This window comes from Triturus cristatus, chromosome 3_1 (genome assembly GCF_964204655.1).
Source record: "Triturus cristatus chromosome 3_1, aTriCri1.1, whole genome shotgun sequence".
Lineage (NCBI taxonomy): Eukaryota > Metazoa > Chordata > Amphibia > Caudata > Salamandridae > Triturus > Triturus cristatus.
The window spans coordinates 695,021,841-695,038,811 of record NC_140583.1 but is presented as its reverse complement, the minus strand read 5'-3'; positions in this window follow the sequence as shown (position 1 = coordinate 695,038,811).

Sequence of the window (16,971 nt, the reverse complement as noted above, 5' to 3'; positions counted from 1 at the left end):
GATTGCTCCCGTTTTGCCCACAAATTGAGTCTCACTCGAACACATGCTTCAGGTGGCAAACCTTTATTTAAAGGGGTGCAAGCGGACCTCTCTCCGCTGTGGGGTCATCTGGCCGGCCCATTTGGGGGCGTGATTTTGCATTGTGAAAGGAGACTGGAGCACACATTCGTCATTGCGATTGCCTCTGAGGAAGGGAGATGAACTCTTGAAACGCGTCAGGCTTATCGCATTGGGACTGCCTGATTGAAGCTACGGAGAGAGGTCCGCTTGCACCCCTTTAAATAAAGGTTTGCCACCTTAAGCATGTGTTCGAGTGCGACTCAATTTGTGGGCAAAACGGGAGCAATCATATATATATATATATATATATATATATATATATATATATATATATATATATATATATGTATATATATATTATCTACTGGCGGTCGCCAGTAGATAGTTATAGTTAGGACCACGTTTCCATAGGAAATCCGCAACATTCTATTTTGAATAACTTTGGCGCCAGTTGACGAATCCTTGCAAATTTTTCAAAATAGGTGGGGCGCTACGCTCCGCTCCTACCCTGAAAGTCTCGGGGGGATTCGTCAAGCGGGGGCTGAGATAAAAGGGGGGTCCCAAAACACGTTTTTCCCATGCATTTTTCCATAGGACCTTTAGACACAGCTACAGCCCGAACGGCTGAACAGAATTACTTGAAATTTCGCAGAGAGGTAGTCCTCAGGTCAAGGAAGTGCCTTTTGTAGGTTTGGTGTAAATCTGTTCAGTAGATCCTGAGAAAATAGCCTTTAAATCAATATATATATCTGTGGCAGCTTACGGTGCGCTTACCGTGCGCTTATGGTGCGCTTACCGTACGCGTACGGTGACGTGCGCGAGCGCGATTCTGATTGGCCCTTAGATCTTAGTAAACATTCGAATCGGTCAAAACCAGGAAGCGGCGTCCGCCATTTTCTCTCTCGGACTCTGACAGGGGGTTGAAAAACAAAGTCCAAAAACATGTAAAGGGGCTGTTTAGACAGCTCCCAAGCACCTAGCCATGTTGAGGGAGTCCCCAACGATCCCCCAAGTGAAAAAAGGCAAATTTAATTTTTTTGAAAATTTCGCCGATTACGCTTACCGTACGCGTACGATAAGAAATATTAAAAAAAAAAAAAAATATCCACATTCTCCCCACCCCGTGTGCAAAAGGCGCCCGCAGGGCACCTTTTGTGCACGGCTTATAAAGGCTAAATCAAACATATATTTTACCTGTCACAACGATGCTCATCATATGTCCTCCATGTGCGCACGGTTCGCGAAGCGCATCGTGCGTTCATGGCCCATGTAGCGTAACGTGGGCACGCGGTGCGCGAAGCGCATTGCGTGCTCACTGTGCGCGCACGGTGCGCGAAGCGCACCGTGCGCGCACGGAACGAACTGCGTGAAGTGGGCGCGCACGCCACGAACGGCGTAAAGTAACTTAGCATTTAAAAAACCGTACAAATTCACTGAAAAAACCATAGGTTTCACACACGTTATAGTTAGGAATTAGCATTTAAAAAACCTTGCAAATTCACTGAAAAAACCATAGGTTTCACACATGTTATAGTTAGCTGGACATTTTACTGATAAAAAACCAATGAAATTCCCCCGTTATAGTTACTGTAGGCAACTATAACTCACGCGACCGTAATCTTCTGCTGATGACATATGTGTCTTTATGAAAAAAAAATATTTGTAATATATGTATAGCTAAAATTTAATGGAAGAAGACATGGGCAAATAAGTGTCTAAATACAGTATTAGCATCAGCAGAGGATTGCGGTCGCGTGAGTTATAGTTGCCTACAGTAACTATAACGGGGGAATTTCATTGGTTTTTTATCAGTAAAATGTCCAGCTAACTATAACATGTGTGAAACCTATGGTTTTTTCAGTGAATTTGCATATATATATAGACATATCTGTGTACATGTGTGCGTGTTTGTATATATGTTTCTATATATGTGTGTGTGCGCGTGTGTGTATGTATATATATATATATATATATATCTCAATTGCCATTCACCAAAATTAGGCCTAGCGCCTGTGACAGGAAAGGGCATTAAATTGGACATGGACGCATCTAGTTTTTCCACTGAAAATCACCCTTTTTTTGCAATGTGGATTTGGGGGTTTCTCAGTCCTGATGCCCAAGGAAACCTACCAAACCTGTACATTTCTGAAAACTAGACAGGGCTCTTCAAGCTTTTCTTACCCAGAAGCCCTTGCAAACCTTTAACTTGGGCTAAAAACATACATTCTACTCACACATCAGTACTGGAAAGTTCCGGAATCTGCGGGGATTCACAAGTTTCCTACCACCCAGAGTTCCCACATGTCTCTAGATAACAATGGTACTCCACTTGTGTGTGTGGTCCAAGAGTCCACAACACAAAAGCCCTAAAGTGCTACATTGATAGATAAGTGATTGGGGTAGCTGCAGTATTTGTGGCTGTGCCGTGGCGCCATCCATGCAAACCTAGCAACCACAGAAATGTTTTACAACTAGATAACTGGGGTATTCCAGGGAGCTGTGCCTTGCATAGATTCCACAAGGTTTGTGAATTCCTGCTGATTCAGGCAGTTTCCATCGCAGAAATGCATGATTTTAGGGAACGTTTGAAGTTTTCAGGGCATTGCGGTTAAGAAAACCTTGTGGAATCCTTGCATGGCACACCACTCTGGATTCCCCTGGTTGTCTAGTTTTAAAAAAATGTCTATGGTTTGCAGATTTGAATGGGTGGTGGAGAAGCCCAATACCACATCTATCGCTGATCTCTCCATGCAATGCTTTAGGTCCTTTTGTGTGGCGGTTTCTTGGGGTACCAATGTTAGACCTGTGGGAACTTTGGCTGGAGCAATATTTGTGCATCTCAACAGATTCTGAAACTTTTTCACCCAGAAATGTGAGCAAAATGTCTGACAAAGTTTGAGGTTTGCAAGAGCTTCTGGGTTGGGAAAATTAGTGAGAGCCACACAAGTAACTCCAGCCTGGATTTCCCTAGGTGTTTAGTTTTTAGAGGAAACATGTGATGTGTCCATGTTGCGTTCTGGGCCATTTTCTGTCACTAGCCCTAGGTCTGCCCACACAAGTGACATACCATTTTTATTGGGAGACTTGGGAGAATGCTGCATGGTAGGACATGTGTGGCTTCCTGTGGAGTTCAATCAATCAATCAATCAAGGAATTTGTAAAGCACACTACTTACCCGTAGATTCACTCACAGAAAAGTAAGAAAAGGTGTGTTTTTAGTCAAAGTTTGAGGTTTGCAAAGGCTTCTGTGCATAAAACACAAGCTACCTCAGCCTCGATTACCTTAATTATCTAGTTTAAAAAATGTGCAGGTTTGCTAGGTTTCCTTCAATAATTGCTAAGCTAGGGACCAAAATCCACAGCAACCCACATCAACAAAAAAGGGTGTTTTCAGTGGAAAATGTGATATGTCTCTTTTGCAATTTGGGCCCTTTCCTCTCACGGGCAGCAGGCCTACCCACACAAGTGAGGTTACATTTTTATAGGGAGACATGTGGAAACACAGAATAGTAAAACATTTGGTATTACCAATTTGATTTCCCCTCATTTGTGCCTTCCAAATGTAAGCCAGTGTATAAGAAAGAAGACATTTTGAAAAATATCCTCTGTATCACATTATTATTATTATTATTATTATTAAATTTGTTAGGCGCACAGCTACCCTATTCAGGGTTTCCCGGCGCAAATGAGTCTAAGGTTAGACTAAGTAACTAAGCCAGTTGCTGGATAAAGAGCCAGGTCTTAATGTCTCGACGGAACTTCAGATAGGAAGGTTCCTGTTTCACATGGTTAGGAAGATAATTCCAAAGTTTAGGTCCAAGGTACGAGAAGGAGCGTCCGCCCATTCTTGTCAATTTAAATCTAGGAAGTGCCAGGTTACTTAGAGTAGAGGATCGCAAGGCGCGATGCAGCATGTAAGGGCAGATGAGTTCACGTAAATACACTGGAGCTGCTCCTTGCTTTATTTTAAAAATATGACAAAGGGCCGTGAATTTGATTTGGCTGCTAATACAGAGCCAATGAAGATTATGGAGAAAGGGAGTAATGGAGGTTTTCCTTGAAACATGACAGAGAAGGCGCGCCACAGAATTTTGGTCCATTTGAAGCCTTTTCAAGAGTTCCTTATTACAACCTAAATAAAGTATGTTCCCGTAGTCCAAACGGGAGGTAATAAGGGATTGGACTACGGTTCTTTGTGTAGAAGAAGGGAGCATCCAAATTATCTTCCGCAACCATCTCAGTATGGAAAAACAAGTGCCAACGGTGCTCATTGCTTGTTGCCGCATGGAAAGTTGGCTATCAATAATGAACCCTAGATTACGGGCTTGGGCTACAGGCTGAGGAAATGAACCCATTTCTTGAGGCCAATGAGAGAGGTTCCAGAGATGTTTATCTTTGCCCAGGATGATGACCTCCGTTTTGTCCCCGTTCAATTTCAGGCAGTTGGTGTTCATCCATTCCGAGACTTGAAATAAGCCGCTTCTTAAAGAAGATATCGAGGTGTCTTTAGAAGAGGATAGCGAAAAAATAATTTGAGTGTCATCTGCATAGGAGTATAGAGTGAGCCCAGCATCCTCGACGATGGTAGCAAGAGGACGCACATAGATATTAAAAAGTAATGGACTCAAGGTAGAACCCTGTGGAACTCCATATGCAGATGTACGGGAAGTGGATGAGGAACCAGAAGAGAAAACCTGAAATGAACGGTCACTAAGGAAGGAGGTCAGCCATAGCAGGGCTGGACCTTCCACACCTGCTGACTGAAGTGATTTCAACAGAATAGGGTGAGACACAGTGTCCAAAGCTGCGCTCAAATCTAATAGGATGAGCGCCATGGTCTCACCCTGATCTAAACAAGAACGTAGTTTTTCAGTTACTCCCAAAAGGGTAGTTTCAGTAGAGTGGTGTGTCCTGAAACCCGATTGAGAGGGGTGTAGGTATCAAGACTCTTCAATATGAGTAGTTAGATGAAAGTTAACATGTTTTTCCAAAATTTTGGAAAATACTGGTAAGAGTGAAATGGGACGGTAGTTAGCCAAGACCGAGGGATCTGCATAGGGTTTTTTCAGTAGAGGAACCACCATCGCGTGTTTCCAATCAGATGGAACATAGGACTTGCGTATCGAAGAGTTACACATGCTAGTATCCACAAATTCAGAGATGTACTAATAACCACTGCTTCTAAACTCCGTATCCTGTGTCCATTTCAGAAACACATAGGTTCCTTTATACTCATTTTTCACTCGTTATATATTACCACATGAATTGCTCTATACACGGTACAAAAGGAAAAACTGTTCTACGATGCAGCTTAGTTGATAGCTCTGAGTACCGTGGGTTCTTGGACAACCTGCAAACTCTATATAACCTCATAGACAAAAGGGTATAGGAAACATAATGGTATATTGGTTTAGTAAATCAAATATTGTGACACAACGTTATAGGTAAAAACTTTATCATAAATGGCAGGTTTTTCGTACTCATTTTCATTATTCTTGAATGTCAGCACTTAGTTTCTTTGAAAAAACATGAAGGATCTACACAAATCACCCCATGCCTTTAAAATATTGTCTAATTTTCAGAAATCTATAGTTTTGCGGTATCACTCATGGGTTTCACACAGATTTCCACAACAAACTGGAAATAGGTAAAAGGGGAAAATTGGGCTACCTTTCTGAAAAATGCCAAAACAGTGGTAAACAAAATAGGTTTTTGATTTAACTCTGCATGTTCCTGAATGCTGATACAATGGTGACATTAGAAGAGCAAACTTTTGTTGAGACCTTTTTTTTTGGAAAAAACATTAATCAGACACTTTTTTGGGGCACTCTATTTTTCTCAAAAACCTCAGAATGTGACAATATTTTGGCTATTTCTCGGTCCCCTCCAGGGGAAGCCGCAAACCCTGTGTATCTTTAGAATCACCAGTATGTTCGAAAATAGACACAAATTTGGCCTAGATAACTTATGTGGAAAAAAGTTATGGAGGCCAAAGAGTAAACTATGCCAAATAGCTGAAAAAGGATGAAGAGCTTCAGTAATTATGGTGATAAATGTAGCTAACACATGCCTACATTTTAAAATAGCTAACATCTGGTTGCCACCTTGTTTTATAAACATAAGTGTGAGATATTGGGTTGTTGGTTGACCGGGGTGTGAGCCATGGTCAAGCAACAGCCACAATCCTTTGCAGGGTAAACCAAACAACGTCTCTAAGTTAACCTGTGCTTAACCCTGGGTAGCTTGGCACAAAAAGCAGTTAGGCTTAATTTAGGGGCAATATGTAAAGTATTTAAGCAGCACACAAACCGTAATAAAGTGAAAACACATTACACGAAAAATCCCAAACCACTTTAGAAAAATAGAGTATATTGTAATAAATTAGTTGATACCAAAACAGCAAAAATACAATCAGCAGAACCGGAGTTATGAATCTAAAAGGTTTTCAGTGAAATCTAGCGCCTAAAAGATCAAAGCCCCATGTGTGGAAATCTGGTCTCACAAGCCCACGTTAAAGTAAAAAGTTAAGGCCAGTTGTGATGGAGTGCAGTTCAGATAGAAGAAGTGAATTGACCCCGGTCAGCACTTACCTTCAGACATAGAAACATTTCTGAAGAAAAATGTATTAGAAGGTGGAAGTTCAGCAGGGCAAAGCTTCAGGAGTGTCTGAGGAGGGAACGTTGGCATTGTATGGCCATGCCGTGGTGAAGAGTTTTACCTTCTGACTTAGTCCCCTCAATGGAAGTCAAAATCTCTAGCAGGATGAGGCAGAGGGCTGTAGCCAAAAACAGTTCTACGAGGTCGGATACACCTTTAGTGAAAGACTGCTTAAACAGATTTGCTGCTGCAGAAAAGAACATAGTGGGAGAAGCCACAAAGTCAATTTAACCGAATATACACATCGGGCAGCTAGGTGAGCAGGTTGGTCATAGTTTTATGGTTCTCAGAGCACTTTATTAACCACATTTTGTCCAAGTCCTCCGTTTTGGATATTAGCCATCTGGGTAACTTTAGCACCACAACCAAGAGGCCAGGAGTAGATTGCGATATTTTGGGGCTTCAGGACTCACTCAGGCTGGGTCCAAGTGTGGGTTCAAGATGGTGGGAGCATGTTATGTTCCTGTGTCTCTGAACAGGAGGCCAGGAAACTAGCTCTTGAAGTCACTCCTTGTAGTCCTCGGTGCAGATGCAGATGCAGGGCAAAAAAGCAGGGCTGGCTTCAGAGGGTTCAAGGCAGGCTCCAGCAAGGATGGCAGTCCTCCAGGTACAGAAGCAGTTTGTCAGAGTACACAGCAGGTCACTACAGCAAGCAGTCCTCTGAAAATCCTTCCACAGGGCCACTAGTGAACTGAAGAGTGGGTCTGAGGGTCCTATTTTTAGGTCTCACTTAGACAGCGCATGTGCTGTCTCTTTGAGACATTTTGTTTACTGTTATACTTGTATCCTTCCACTGCTCGCACTTTTGGGAGCTATTTTCTTCGTTATGTTGAGCCACGCTACAGAGTACATTTTTTGTAGCTGGCTCTGTCGGCTTCTCCCTCCTACCCTCCCATCTGTGTTTGCTTGAATATTTTGCTTTCACCATTGTGTGCAACTGCGTCTTGGCCATATCCTTACTGTTTTCTTATTTTTATTTTCATTTGTCAGAGTTATGTATTTAATGTGTGTCTGCAAGGGGACCTTGTACGTAAGTGTTTGTAATTCTTACCTCAAGTACACATGTTGTCATATTCGGGGAACTGCTTGCCTGTTATACATTCAGTCTGTCGCACTCCTTTGAGATAGGAAAATATGCTTCTAATGCTGATGCTGGACTTTTACGGGTTCCCCAGCTTCAAAGGACACTGTTCTGCAGATAAGGAGACCTGCATTGCTATGTATTTCATTACGGGCCAAGCTGTGGCCTTTCAGGCTGGGGAACCCCATTCAAGTCTCAGCACTGCCACAACTTCTTGTGATTGTGGTGCAGATTAGTTAATGTGGACATGTAAAAAAAGATGATGCCAGTCCCCCTCCCCTTAGCATTGCAAGTAAAAGCAGAATGGGAAGCACATGTTTCAAACGAAATGGACCTTGCATGTGACGCTTGTTTATTTACCTTAATTCTACCTTGAAAATTGCTGTCTTTTGTTAGACAACTTTAAACAATAGTTGTGACTGCAAAAACACAGAATGTGTGCAAAGTAGCAGGAAAATGTTACCCCTTCACTTATTTTAATGTATGGGTGTTCACAAACTGACCATGAGTGCAACATTTCCATTCAGCTTCAAATTTACCTTTATTCCGGCTCGGACAATGCTGCATTTCATTTGTTATTTTAGACACCTTTAAACAATATTTGCAATTGCACCTCAACCACAACCTAAGTTTTATTCCCCTCGAACAATGCTGCCTTTCAGTTCTTTTGTTAGAAAGCTTTAAAAATAGTTATGATGGCAAATATACAGGATGTGTGCAAGGTACACAGGAAAATGCAACCCTTCACTTATTTAAGCCTATGGGTGTCCAAGAAGCGACCAAGAGGGCAACATATCCATTCAGATTTAAATTTACCTTTTTTCAACTTCAAACAATGCTGCCTTTAATTCTTATGTTAGATACCTTTAAACAATAGTTGTGACACAGAATGCATGCAAGGTACACAGAAAAATGTTACCCTTCACCTATTTTATCTTTTTGTGTTCAAAACACAACCAAGAGGGCAACATGTACATTCAGCTTTAAATTGACCTTTATTCCACCTTGGACAATGCTGCCTTTCATTTGTTAAGTTTGAGAGCTTTAAATAATATTTACGACTGCACCTCACCCACAATTTAAGTTTTATTTTCAACTTTACTGTACGAAAAAATTAGCTCCAAGGACACACTTTATTAACTACCACTCTCTATATGATGCACCACCTAACCCCCATAAAAAAGTGCAGTGTTCGCTATATCATAATAGCTATTTAAGACGGTTGTTAATCATTTTACTACTTCTCTTCTGTAACAGGTTCCTAGACACAACACCAACCAGTAATATGGGATGTGAGTTTTTATTTAAAGAAATAAGAATATATAAGAGGAAAAATAACTTGTAGTCCTGAGTGTCCATCCACCATGGGTTTTCTTTTCCTCCTCCAGCATGGTAACTCGCAGGCCCTTTGTTCCCAAGAAGAAAGATGACCCTTGAGAGAAGACAAGAAGAGGCCGCTTCCTTGTGGTGGTGAGTGCATTTGCTGCTGGTCCACTAACGCCTGCAGCTGTCAGGAATTTGATATTGGCCATGTTTAAATCCTTGACTGCAGTAACTGATCCTGTGTCAAACCTTCGATTTCATATTTTAATTCATAGTGCATACTATCCCACACACTTTAACAAATAACAAAAGAATCAGGGCTGTTTCATAGCCATTTCCATTAAAAACTTTTAAACAAACTGTGCAAACACAGTGCTGTACAACACAGCTAAAATAAACTAAACCAGTAGCTCTGGCAGAGGCGAGCCTTATTGGCTTTGCCAATGCTTGTTATATCCTGTGCCCTTCTCCTATAAGGTAGGAGAAGCTTCTGGAAATATTATTATAAGTGCATGGAAGTGTAGTGTAGTTCCTATATCCCTGATAGGCTCTGCGCATTGGAATAATATACACTATAGTTTTGACATAGGACTGAGGTCAGTATGTCTCTATCGAGTACATTAAACTTAATTACTTGTGTGTGCCAGCTAACTCAGAGGTCACTAGAAACTTCTCGAATAAACAAGAAGGGATTAGTTTCTGACAACCGCATAAACATGACAACTTTGTTTCCCTTGGAGTCGGAACAATCTCAGAACCGTGGAAACAATAGATAACAGTTTCACTCAGTCAATCGTGCATGCTTCGTTTCTACAGAGTTGCATAGAAATAGAGAGACGGGCGTTTCAATAAAAAGAGTTCATTGAACAGTCTTATTTCTCATGCAAGAGATATGAACTGCTACAATCGTAAGACAGGCTGCAAAGTACAATACGTACAGAGTTCGCAGTGAGATAAAATAATACTGCAATAGCATGGTTTGTAGCTATGACATATATTAATTAAAATACATACATAAATAACATAGGCTAAAATGTGAATACTCATCTGATGCTTCTAAATTGTTCTACCCCAGTGTACCTAACCTGAGTGTAGTACAAGGTTTGAAGTAGGTCCTGTTTTCTAAAGTATAGCTAGCTATAGTTTAGTTTTGCCAAGAGTTGCCAAAAGTTTCTCTAAGTTCTTAGTCTGCGCCATACTTAGAATGTGCTAGTTTGGAATCTTGTGGGGCCCGGCCTCGTGGCGTGGGCCTCCATGACCATTAGCACCCCAAACCAACCCATACACCACCCCTGGTCCCTGGTTATAGCCGCCCGGCCTCCCCACCCCGTAGCCACCGAAGACCCCTGGCTACCATGTCCCGATGTCCCGATGGCCGGTCCGGGGCCCCAGCGAAACCTAGACCCTAAACGCGCCATGCCCGGCCGAGGGAGAGGGAACCACCCCAAGCAAGACAGGGAGGAGTAGTCTCTGTCACACCTCTGACCTCCTCTCCATAGAGGGTTTCGATCGCCCTCCGGGCCCCCAGGGAGCTGGCTCCCCGCATGCTGGGTGTCTGGAGTCCCTCCCGGGCCAACTTGAAAGGATCATAGAGCCGAGCGGCAGGAAATCCCAACACCGCCCCCAGAAGCCAAGACCCCTCTCTGTGTGGACGCCGGACTTCAAAGAGAATAAGGCGTATAACAGGGGGTGCTGAGGGGACTGGGGCAGAGAAGACCTGGAACTAAGAGAGCCCTACGGACCTGGTCGCGGCTCGATGAAACTGGAAAGAAAGACGCTACCTGATCTTTGGAAACCATCTGAGCCCTGCTGACGTCGTCGCGGCTCCCGAGAACACTACGAACCCCGGGGCCTGCTGAGAGACTCGTGGCTCCCCTCGACCCTAAGACCATCGGAGCCTGCTGAGAGACTCGCGGCTCCCCCCAACTGTAAGACCAGCTGAGCCTGCCGAAGATCTCCCGATCGACAGTTCCTTCCTACCGGAGCCCTGCGGACATGGTCGCGGCTCGAGAATACACTGGTCTGGCTGGACCCAAGACTGTACCGTGTCCCTCGGCTCGAGGATTGAGTGCTGTGCGAAGGATACTCGACATTGACTCTGAACCTAGAACTGTCCCGCTACCCCAACCCCCTTTGTCAAGGAATTACCAAGCTTGCTGTATTGACCAAAGACTACCTTGCGGATCATAAAGATCCAAAGAATCTTAGGTAAAGTACTGAAACCTACTGTGTGTTGTCCTTTCGTCAAGTAGTGCCAGCTCAGCGAGTGCGGTCCCAACGTACGAGACCCCTTCCTGGAAGGGCCTCCCCCCTGGTGCTCGGCCTGATTCTGGGAGAGGTGGGTCACGGGGTGGTCAGGAACATGTTCTGTAACCCCCCTGAGATCGCCCCTTCCAACAAATCTCTTTCCGGTACTCGATATCTAACACCCCACAAGGGGAGTCAGAAACACTAGAGCTGGATTCTCTGCTAGGAGGATGACTGCATCTGGTCAGTGCATCAGGCTGGAATTCGATCTCCTTCCGAACTTGCCGTGGCAAACCGCAAGTAGGCAGTCGAACTGGACCGCACTGGAACCTTGGTTTGCCAGGGCAAGTACAGGTATATTCATCCATTCAAGGTGTTTAGGAAGGCCTGTATTTACGTAAAAGTCGGGCATCGGAACGTCATGAACGAACCCCTAAGGAATAGATGTTCATGCATAATAAAGAGTTCTTGGAGAAATCAATATCAAAGCAAGGGAAATTCCTAAAGGCTTACAAGTCTGGTTTTCCAAGTGACCCTGGATGTAACCGTTCCTAGATATGAGATACCTGGCAACATGCCACAGCAGCTGTGATCATTCAACATGAGGTAACTTCCATTCGAGAGCAGTCCAAAAATTGGATTAATCACTGCAGCCGGTGAACCTTGCAGGTGGCAGGATAAGTTTGAAGTGGAACCATCACAGGCCCCGTGTAAGTTATTACCCTGACAATGGAGAGAACCGCTTAGTGTGTGTTCACAGTTTTCACCGCTAAGAAACACTTCACGTTCCCCACTCCAACATCTATGTGTGTAAGAGAAATACCAGGATGTCTTGATGTATCCTTTACCCAACCTTTCATATTTGCCTTCTGGTATATGTTTTAGGCAATACTGAAAATGGAAAGTTGTAACAGGCAGAGTAATTTTACCATGCATGAGCCATTCAGTAGCTGCACTTTCTGCCACTGTGAATGGTCATTTTTCCAGTTTTTTAATGCTCAGCACAGTGTAGTCTGCTCCCCGTTGTGCCAGTTTGATCTGTTTATCAGTGAGATTGAATTCTGAAAACAGTAACATAGTGTTGATTAACCACCATGGCAAACGCCATAGCACGCACGTTTTGTAGCGTCCAGCCCAATAGCATGATAGAACGTAGCTGAGACTGACCATGTTGCAACATGACCAAGTCTTGTTCCATGATGTCTATGACAGAAGACACAATGCTGTTCAATGAATATATCCTGGACGACAGAGTTGTTAACCCATTGTCTACTACAGAGAGAGTTTTCTCTAAATTAATACGATCAATTTCTCGTATTCGTTCTGCAGTCTCTGCTTGGGTAACCTTCCATGCTTCATTATAAGCAGCGTAGATACCGGCATATATTAAACGTTTTTGACGCTGTTTGCTTGGTCCTAGCAAGAATTCCCTAAGGTCTGCGCCTTCTTGAAATAAAGTTAAGTGTTGTTTTACATCCTTCAGTGTAGCTTTCTGTAGCCAATCAAGGCATAGTTTCCCTACACTGTATGTTGTTACTACCCCTGGATGCTGTCTTTGAACATAGCATGGGTCTGGCTTTTGATAGTGAAACCCTGTGTTTTGTTCAGGAATCGATCGTGACAGTTGTTTGTATCTGTGGGCCAGAGCAACCATTTTTTCCATTCTGGATCTGATCTGTTGTGATGCAAAATATTATATACATCAACCTCCCCCATAATTGCAGGTATAGGTATGGTCGGTGTGTTCATGTCTTTGATCTTGGCTAATCCAAGGCAAGACGTTTGTTGGACAGTGTCATTCAAAAACATAATTTGCTCAGGGATGATACAGGCTCTAAACAAAGCTTCTACCCCCTGTACTTGCCAATCTTTTGTACCCCAGACAGATTTTGTCTCAATGTTGTCTTTCCAAAAGTCGAAACCCAGTCTAGGCAGTTGGGCAATAAAGGCTGCAGAATAAATCTGTTTCGTATTGTTTAACATTTTTTTCATTCCTGTCTTGTTCACATTTTTAAAGTAAAACGATTATGGATTAGATAAATTGTAGCCTGAAAAATATGGAAATTTAATTGCAAAAGTTTTCGAACTACCCTTTAGAGGTGTAGGACAATGTTCCCATTGGTTATACATAAATACATTTCTAGGTGTTGCAGATTTATGCAAGAAATGATGACCATAGGGGTTATAACAGTACATTTGTTCATAGTCTGATGAACCCTCTAAATATTCATGATTTGTGAATACGTAGACATCTCTAGATCAGACATCATGTTATTAACAGTATTGAAGTCCCAATCATCAGAAAAGGTACTAGAGGTAATAAAGTCAGTCAATGAAATCTTAAATAAAAATGTGGAATCTTCAAAAGCTCAGACGGGCCAAAAATGGCATGTTGAGTTTGGTCCCAAACTATACCATCATGTATAGGAACAGCTGTGATGTTCACTGCTGACAAGTCTCTTGCTTCACGATGTGATGATTTGTGTGTCTGGAGAAGTAAGTTCACTCTCTTACTTGCTGTGTCCATTTGAATATATCTTCCATTTATCAGCATACCCAGAGTTAACACCAGAGCTAACCAAAGTAGAAAGAAGAATATTCCCAAAACAATCCATAGTTCAATCCATGGTGAAACCAGATAAGTCTTTTTCAGGAGATGAAAAAAGTATGTTGCTTGTTCTTTGAAAGTTCTTTGTGCTGGCGTCGTTTCAGGTTCGCTGGGATCCTCAGAAAACGTATCAAAGTTCATGAAATAGCCAGAGGCAGTTCTGTCAATGGTTGGAATTGCATCAGGATTTGTTGAATTCGCTGGAACCAGTTGATCACTTGTTACTTCGTTGTAGACATGTGTATCAGGACGAACTGTTATTTGGGTCTCAAGAGGTATAAGTTCCATAGCTTTGTTGCTTAGTCCTTTATTTTTCACTGCAGAATCTTCAAAGGTGATGAGTCTCTCAGTTTGAACCTCTTGGATTGTAGAAAGCGGAGTGCGTCTGTTACATTGTCGGAGTCCACTTGGCCTACTGCTTAGTATCGGCCACATAGTGTGGTTTGATCAGGTCGATGGACACAAATCTTTTCTCCTTTTTACCAGCAAGGGGCGGCAGTAGTACTGTTCTCGATCCGTGGATTGCTAGGACAGGTACTGGTTGTTTGTAAGAAAGCCCAAATTCCGTCTTGTCCGCGATCTTTTCTCTGACTAGATCACCAAGCTTTGGGATCCAGACTGGCCTTGCTGGCATGGCCGTTTTTTCCCCAGTGATGGTTGGTTTCAGGAGCACGTTGCTTTGTTTAGTTCTTATTTCATTTAAGTCCTGTAAAACAGCCAAACGATCTTTGATATTAAATTTCTTATTTTCCATCACTGTGCCATGCATATCAAGGTACGGTACCAACATTCTAGTTCCAAATAGAACTTCATATGGCGTGACACACCCTAGAGAACTTCTTGACAAGTTGTTAAGTGCGCGCTGGACCTCATAAAGGTGTTTGACCCACCCATCACCCAAACCTAAAACCCCAGCTCTTATAGACTGCTTTATGCCCCAGTTTTTTCTTTCTACAACAGAATTTCCCTTAGGATGAAATGGAGAAGAATCCCGCAATGCTACGCCCAAACTGGCTATGGCTTCTTTGTAAGCTCGAGAGCTAAACCCAGGACCCTGGTCAGAATGTAGTGTGCCAATTGCGTAAGTGCCGATAAAGACTAGCATGTCTTTTATAACAGTTCAAGCGTCAGCCGAGCGCTGAGGCCACATCTATATCAACCTAGATTTAGTGCTCATGGGGTTGCATTTGTCCAATAGGACGCCTGCACTTAGATAGTCTAATGCTGTCTAATAATGGTGTCTGAACTGGGCTGGCTATATAGTAGTCAGGTAGCTGGTGGCGTTCTGTACTGCTATCTCTATTGCAGAGTATGCATTTATTGATAAAGATATGAATCAGTGTATTCATTCCTCACCACCAATACATCTCTTTTAGTTCTAAAATTGTTTTAGAGATCCCCTGATGTGTCAGACCTTCTCCCAGATGTGCTTCATAAATGAAAGCTGCTCTTCGTTCCATGTTTGGTATTACCCTAACCCCCACTCCAGGGATTCGAGCAAACGGAACGCTGTTCGCATCAATTATATATGAGTATTTTAGTGGAAATATTTTAGGTAACGCTGCACCGCTGCCTTTGCTTGAAGCATTGACAGCCAGCATTATTTTACTGTCTGTTTTCATTTTTGAACGAGTGATTGCAGCTACAGAAGTCGTTTGCACAGCCCCTTTTGAGGCTTCATCAGCCAATGAATTCCCTTCAACGTGAACTTTATCACGTTGATGACTCAGCGTGTGTATCACGTGAGTGTTTTGTAGTCCGTTTCGCAACTGAACTACTTGTTCCCAAAGCATTTTATGCTTGATTTTGCCACCTTTTGCATCTTTGAAACCATTTTGAAGCCAATTCTGTAAATATTCATTGTAAGATTGAACACAGTAAAAAGAATCGCACACTATAAGTGTGGGGAATTTGCAATCCGTGTTTTCAAGTGCCATTTTGAATGCTTGTAGTTCAGCTCGCTGAGCTGTACTGTCTCCTAGAGACTGCGTTTTTGTGACCATTGGTCTGAATTTGCCATCGCGCATACGACCTTTAACGATCGCGCATGCTGCACTGTAAGCTTGCTTACTTTCCATAGCGGGTTTTGCAGATCCGTCAGTATAAATTATAAATTTGTACTGATCAAGAGGGAAAATTTCAGTAGGCAGAGGACTTTTGTGATTGTATTGCAGGAATGCTTGTGTTTTCAAATAAGGATCAAAAACATATTCAACATCAGTTGCAGCAAGAGAATTAACCCATTGTATACATCTAGGATGTAAATCTTTTGCATTCAGAATGCTGGCTTTAGTAACTGCCTCTAAGGCTGGTACAGGAGTCACGACCATAATGCGTTTCCCCTGTGCTAGGGCTCTTTCTTTTGCTACAGCGGTTTGAACTGCTGTCAGAATCTTTTCTGTAGAAATGAATTTCATTTCTGCTTGTGTATACAAGTGTGATTTGTCTGCAATTGGTACTTTTTCACCTTCGTTAAAAGTTAAGTAGGTGAATCTGCATTGACCCAGAATGATTCGGATCGCTAAGTTGCGTACGTTTACGTGTGTTTGCAAATGTTGGAAGGGTGAAGCAGAGCAAAGAAGGTTGGTAGTGTAATGTCTGGTCATCTTGGAATAGTGTCACCACTTTTGGCAGAAAAAATACATATGTTCTGAGAACTGGTTTGTCTGGAAAGAATGTAACGTATGGTGGGTGCTTGGATAGTGTCTGTAGTTTGCTAACCCTCCTGGCCAATACTATGGCCACTAGAAAGGCAATGACAGAAGACATAAAGGACAGATGTGCATGTTCGAAGGACGAACACATCAAGGATGCCAATACCAGATTCAAGTCCCATTGGGGCATTACGTTTTGGAGGGATCATATGTTGTAGTCCTTTAAGGGAATAAGTCACAACGTGTGACTTAAACAGAGAGAGCTGATCTTGCAACCGCAAGAAGGTTGATAGGGCTGAAAGATACCTTTTAACAGTGCCCAATGCAAAGCCTTGCAGGGC